Below are 7,804 nucleotides of genomic sequence, written 5' to 3' on the forward strand. Positions count from 1 at the left end.
TTGCAACAACTGGGAGGACTACCCGAGAAATTGTGCTGAGTGAAAAAAGCTGATCGGGGAAGGTTATGTGCTCCTATTTATATAATATTTTGAAATGACAAAATTATAGGATTAGATAACCAACAGGTCATGGAGGTCCGGGTTAGGGATGGTGAGGGTGTAGGAGAAGGGATTTGGCGTGGCTATGAGAGGGAACCTCATGAAGACTGAACTGATCTGCATCTTCATGTTGTGGTGGATGCAGGGACCTACATGTGATAAGACTGTATGAAATCTAACACACACACACACACACACACGTAAAACTGGGGAAATCTGAATCAGATCAGGAACAATATCAAAGTTAAGTAGGGTGAGAGCATGTGTTGGAGGGTGCGAGCAGCTGGGGAGAGGTCAATGGGGGGCGGGGGGAGAGACATATGTAATACTTTAAACAATAAAGAATTTAAATTAAAAAAATATCAAAGTTAACATTTTGGCTGCAATATTTCACTCTAGTTTTAAAAGATGTTACCAAGGGGAAGTTCACAAAGAGCAACAGAGCCTTTTGGTATTATTTCTTACAATTGCAAGTGAATTTGATATGATCTCAAAATAAAATGTTTAATAAAGGCAACTTTGCCACCAAGTTGTTACAGAATAGAAACATGACTTAAAAGCTTAAAAGTATAGAGTTAATTGTTGTTTTAGAGCAATGCCAACAACCAAAACATATCCTTGTGCATACATTCATTGTTTTAATTATTCCAACTTCAAAGTTTAAAAGGTTCTTTATGGATAAATATTTCTCATAAAAAAGATATTAAAAGTATACTTCTCATATCTCATAGTTATTTTTTCTTCATACAGTTAAGATTTGAATTGAAACAGAGAAGGAAAGTGTATTTGCAGAATTAGTAAGCATATAAACAACTGTCAACATCCAGACTGCAAAAAAAAGTGTAAAATAGAAAAAATCTTATACCGTTTATGTAAATGATTTCTAAATATATTACAGTTACAAAATTCCACTGGTATGAAATTATTTGGTCTCTCCATTTTATACATAATTAATAGCTAGCAAGTGTTGAGATTTCCTTGATTTTATATTAAAAAATAAATAATAACCATTCTTTCTGAAAAATATATGTTTCTTAACTTTGAATTGTTTTCTTTCTACAGTAGAAATATTGCACTTAAGTTTTCTTACTTGAAGTGCCATACTACCAAAATAAGAGTACACTGGAGGAATTACAGGATAAGTACTTTGATTAGATAGATAGATGATACATTTTAAAATTAATATTATATTTTACATATAATATTAATTATACACAAATAATATATCATTATATATCATAATATTGTATTACTGGTATGTAAATAATATCTATAAACAAAATAATATAAAAATATATAATTATATTTAATAAATAAATATTCTCATTGAATAGCTGGCCTTTATAGAGGTGATAAGATAGAAATATGGCATGTGACCTCTTTATTTATTTATGGATAAAAGAAATTATGGAGATGAACATGAAAAGAACTCTGTACTGAAAGTTTAGATTTGGGGTCTAATTCGCCTTAAAAGAACTAAATGACATTGAGCAAATCAATCCCTCTGGACCTCAGGACTGCATAATTCCTAGTGCGTTTTCTAGTTAGAATATTACATAAAACTGAGCCCAGAAATACTCAACTTAGAATGCTTTATGTATTGAATGTTTGAGTCAAGGTGTTTAGGGTTACCTTTGTTGCTTTGTCCCCAATGAACATAAATGTATTTTCAAAAGAATAAAAAGAGATTTAGGTTCAGAGTATTAAATATGTAGGCTTTTCTCAAGTTTTATCCAAAAATTTCTTACAAGTATTTTTGTAGAACAAAATATTCTGCATTTTAAATAGAACAAACCATTATTGTTTGGATGATGGCAACTACACTATCATAAAATATTTAAATATTTGAAATATATTTACATATAGCACATTAATTACTAATGACAACACAAAGATCCTATCATTTAAAGAAGGGGCCTTTTGATGAGTGGCAGGGGACTCAGGTCCCCTGATTTAGTAATGAGTCTAAATTTAGTAACTTAGCAAATGAGACCACTTACTCATTTAGAGAGGCCATTGCAATGAGCCATGGACACCTGGATGAGATCTGTGGCCTGTGGGAAGGATCCCCACCCTCCAGGAAATCCAGGGCTGCAAGAGAGGACCACCAAGGGGAGGAATTAGTGGGCAGTTCACTAGCAGTAGCAGTGTAGAGAGTCAGCTCTCTAAAGACAACAAGCCAACAGCCATAAAAGTTGTAAAAATGTTTTGCACATGCACAGCACACCTTGAGAATCCCTAGACACCACTAGGGAGCATTCTGAGGAAACTCCTCCCTTACTGGGGTGCTGTTCTCAGAAGGTCCACAAGAGGGTACTATTGCAACTAATCCCTCAATAGGGTGCTATTCCAAGAATGTCCACAAGAGAGCACTATTGGGACTAATACCTTACTAGGGTGCTGTTCTCAGAATGTCCACAAGAGGGCGTTATTATATGAAGGCTGTCAAGCTGACATACATATGAACAAGACATCAGCACCAACGTTATTAGATGGAGACTGTCAAGCTGGTATACACATCAACAAGAAAAGGAGGAAAATATGTTTGCTTCTAGCCTCTGACTGTTTGAGTTCTTTTTTAGTATTTAGATTCTGTAATTGTTGTGAATACCTTTAGGTTGATTATAAATGTATAAATACTTTAAATGGCATGATGGGATGCAATATCTTTGCTATTTAAAATATTTGCTCATCTGCTTAGAGCCAACTCGATAGCCCAGTCTAGCAAGTGTGATATTACAGGACCACTTTCTGTACTAGCTTAATTCCTGGTTCTGTTTTATGCCTCAGCGTTTATAGCTCTTGTTTCTGATCTTCTTTCTTTACCTGTTTATAACATATGTTCTCTTTAAGCATTTATATATTGCAAGCTATCCTAAGGTCTTTCCAAACAAAGGAGATGTAAAATAATTCTCCCAATACCCACACTACTTGGGAGATCTCCGCCCTGGAGAGTCATTGCGGTGCCTGCATATGGCCAGTCTACATTTACTATATAAAAGGATATCTCTTCCCCAAAAAAGCCTGACGAGGGTAAAAGTTGGTGATAATTTCAGCTAATTTGAATCTGGGCACTGCCATGATGGAGGCAGGTCAATAGTAACATGCTGCCTTTGTTCAAAGACAGACCCCTCGAAATGCCGGAATTATCTGTGGGTGCCCTTCCCAAAAATTATAATCCAACGTATCAAGAAATCAAAAGATGAAACACAAAATCTCACGGGCTCTATCAAGTATGACCTCACATTATTATTAATAATGATTATTATTCTAATTATAAAAATATAACGAGGCAAAGATTTATGTTATAAAATAGTGATAACATTTTGACTATTTACATTAATGCATTTATAGTATTATTGACAACAGCTAATATGTTGATTATTACTGTACTTGCTATATCCAACCCAGGCATTATATTAGCACAAGGGACACAGTCTTTACAGTAATAAACTAGATATATTTATTATCATGGAGCTTTAATTGTTTAGGAAGATAATGCACAGTTAGGGACAGGATCGAGAGAACAAATAAGGAGTATTTTTCCCTTTACCATGTGGTCCTTTTCATTGTACCACAAATTCATGAAATAACAAATAGATAACATTATGGAAGAACAGAAAAAGTGCCATCAGCAAACCAAAAAGTTTGAGGACTTCCTTAAAACAGAACCATATGAGGGAGAGTGACAGAATAAACAAATAAATAAAACAAAACAGCTTCATAATACAAAGAAAAATGAAGAGTTGCCAAGGGGAGGTGGGTGTGGGATGGTAAAAAGGGTGAAGGAGAATAAGAGGTACAAATGTCCAGTTATAAAATAAGTAAGTCAAAGAGATGCAATGTACCTACTGCATAGGGAATATCGTCAATGGCATTGTGATGGTTTTGTATGGTGGCAGATGGCTACTACTGATCTCTTTGTCAGGTCTATAAGCGTTGAATAACCATGTTGTACATCTGAAACTCACATAATTTTGTGTGTCAACTATACTTTAATTTAAACAAACAAACAAACATGGAGAAAATAGCCATGGCCCTGTAATGTTTCCAAGCACAAGAATTAGTAGTTGTAAGGAACAGAAAAAGATCTCTGGGCAACCTCTAGGAAATTAAGCAGAGAACTACCGCGGGATCAGTGGAACACTGAAGCCCTTTCTCCTGATTCTATTTGTGCTGAGAAACGGCAGATGTGGCATTGCCCACAGGTTAACGCACCGAGGTTTTGCCTTAAGGCGGAAGAAGACACTGGTGTTCCTAGAGCTACGAGAGCAAATCTGCAAGGGAAGGTTGGCACCCAAGAGTGAACAAGGCTAAGTGCACTAGCATACTAAAAGCATAAGCCCAGGAATGCTCCCCAAATACAGCGCAAAAGGGGGAAAGCAACAGAAAAGCATTAAGGCAACTAGGAAGACAGGTTCTTAATTTATAGTATTCATCTAATGAAGGCCCAGAATGAACAAAGAAAGAACATAAAATGTTAGAAATATTAAAAGAAAATACCCTTGAGCTGGGTACAGGTATATGTCTACAATCAAACTGAAATGCCTAATGAGATAAATCTTAGGACGAAATTCACAGATAGACATGCTGCTGTGAAAGCATCAAGAAAATGTTAAAGGCTGCAGAGCAATGAACTTAAGAAGTGAGAGGAAAAGTTACTTACAAAATAATCAAAATCTGATTTACACAAGATCTCTCACGAGAAATCTGGAAAATGGAGCAATTGCATTTAAGGAGGTATGTGAAAATGGTTTTAAAACGGTGACATTCGAAACCAGACAAGAGGTACATTAACCTGGTGTTTAAATGCAGGGAAATGATATCTATAAAACATGTGACAACGGAATTAATAAAAAAAATGGTTCTCAGGGTATAAAATAGAAATCTAGATGAGATGGCCATTTGAGGCCATGAGCATGCACTGACACTATTTGGAGTCATCGAGTGTGATGAGCTCAGCAGGGGAAATAGATAGAAGGAGAATACTGACCATTTATGTCAGTGATGGTGAACCTTTTGAGCTCGGCGTGTCAGCATTTTGAAAAACCCTAACTTAACGCTGGTGCCGTGTCACATATAGAAATTTTTTAATATTTGAAACCATAGTCAAACAAAGACTTATATTTTTGATATTTATTTTATATATTTAAATGCCATTTAACAAAGAAAAAAACAACCAAAAAAATGAGTTCGGGTGGCACCTCTGACACGTGTGTCATAGGTTCGCCATCACTGATTTAAGGGGTGGGCAGAGGAATACAATGAGAGGAAGACTGAGAATTAGGTATCAAGGTAAGGAGGGGTAAAATCAGGAAAGTGTGGCTTTAGGCATCTTAAGAGAGTATCGGTGTCTGGAAAATTAGAGAATGACTAAGAATTTTAAATATCACCCGATGATTAAGGAAGATCAGCTTTAAAACACATTCATCGATCATCTCAGGAGGAAGCCAACGGCACCTTGACAGGAAAAAAGCAGTTTCTGTGGAGTCTATGGTCAAAAATCTAGACAAAAGTGGGTCACTACATATATATGTAAATAGAGAAAATGGAGAAAATATGAGTAGGCCTTGCTTCTAAGAGGCTTAGTGGTAAAGCAGAAAGTGTGGGGAAGGGAGAAGAGAGATGGTTGGAGCCGGCAGCTAAACATGGTGTTTCACTGGTTGTTTCTTTGCTGCTTTGGTTGTTTGCATAGTAGTTATTTGTTTTCACTTGTAAATGTTTTAAGATGGGGGAGCATTGGGCAGGTTTGAATTAGGATAAGAAGAAGCCAGGAAGTAGAAGAGGTGGGTGATTCAAGGGAGAGTGAATTGTGCCAAGGATTAAGCCAAGAGTGGGGATGATCCTCTGAGAGGCCTCCATGAAGACTGACAGGAGGGGAGAAAGCATTAGATACAGTCTCGCCCTGCTAGCGATGGGATGCAGACACAGTCTGAGGGGTGTGGCATGAGGTGACTTTTGTGGTTGTGGGAACATCATCCAGTGCATTTACACAAACCCAGAGGGTAGAGCCTATTGTTCTGCGGGGGAGAAAAATGATTTTCCCTTTCCCCTCGGTTCTTGGCTGAGACATCCCTGTAATAAAAGATTAACAAAGAAAAGTTTAATGACTTGTATACCTCCTGTCTGTATATGGGAGACCCAGGAGAACTGAGGACTTCCCCACAGAGTCTGAAGGCACCACTTAAAAACCATCTAAAGACAAAAGAAGATGCCCGGGGGGGTGGGGGGTCAGTTAGAGAAGGCTATAGGGAAGGTGCAGTAAGCAGCAGTCAGGTGGTTACACGCAGTGAAGTCCATGCCTTTCTCATGGATGAGGGTTTCTAGAGATAAGGTCAGCCCCTCTTCCTGGTATAGTGAGTGAGGCACACAAGAGATTTCCCTTATAAATGTAAACGTTTTACAAAGGGTAACTTCTACTTGCTTTTCAGAGCTTCTCCCATGCCTGCTGTTTCTCAAAATTAACCAGCCTAAAATAATCATTATGCCAAATAGACACAGTTTGGGGTGGCAAATTCTGTTCCCCTATAGCTCCAAAGCTTAACATCTGTAGAGCATATGACTGTATGGATACTATAGACAACTCTAACACACTGGTGCTGCGGCTCCTCACACGGGGAACCGCCTTGCCGGGCTGACCAGCAGCCCCTGAACAGCAGGTGAACAGATGACTCCGACACAGTTTCACTGTGAAAGAGAGAGCTAAGGGATGGCCTGGCTGATAGCAACCAGGCCGCCTCAATCACCTGCCTCCTTAAGCTTTTATTGGAATTTTTATCTTTAGTACAATCAGCAGGGTGAGTAATCTTGGGAGGACACATGTGTTTGCATTGTCCTCTATGCAAGGGTGTGCAGGGATTAGGCATAAGGATCCCAGTAAACACCCAGGGGTCTGCATGTACACAGACTTGTTTGGAAAGGTCAAGGAATAGTTAGGGGTGCTGCCTTCAACACTCCCCTAAGTTGAATTCCAATAACCAGGGCAGGCGGCCTTCCACTCACTTCCCTTTTCTCAGAATGTCCTCCTGACAACTTTCCAACCAAGTCTCCTGTGCTCCCCAACACACTGGTAAGTATATAGGTAATGCTGTACTGGGAGGTTAGGAAGGCTACCATGTCATGAGGTGACAGGACTTTTTGAGCTCTGTTATAATCTTATGGGACCATAGTAGCAAATATAATCTGCCCTTGAGGGAGATATCGTTATCTGGCTATGACTGTTCTCTTTAAGTCGGTAGGCAGAACGTGGAGGCAGTTGTTGGCTGAAACCTGGTATTTTACATATGCCCTCACTATATCACACCACCATACCTAGTTTAAGGCATTTATTTTATAGGTCAGAAGACAAAGATTTAGACCGTAATTAAAAATGGTCATGTACATAGACAAAAAATATTTGAAAAAAGTGAGCATATTGTATTCGTACAGTTTTGTGTTTACCTGTTACTTTATATTTAGGACAAACCTTTGCTTTGTTTCAAAGCATAAAGGACACTGAGTGAAACACCTTCTACCAGACATGCTTCCTTAAAAACAACCTTTAAGGTTATGTTTCCATTTCCCCACGAGGTGGCAGTATAGCCCTACAGGACTTGTGCCTCCCGATTCTAACTGCCCACAGTCTGTTGTAGCACCTGCTATTAGAAACCAGAAATAACTGAGTGAATGAATAACTGAAACAAAACTCTTGGATTTTCTCCTTCAG

This window comes from Myotis davidii, unplaced genomic scaffold, assembly GCF_000327345.1.
Source record: "Myotis davidii unplaced genomic scaffold, ASM32734v1 scaffold168, whole genome shotgun sequence".
Lineage (NCBI taxonomy): Eukaryota > Metazoa > Chordata > Mammalia > Chiroptera > Vespertilionidae > Myotis > Myotis davidii.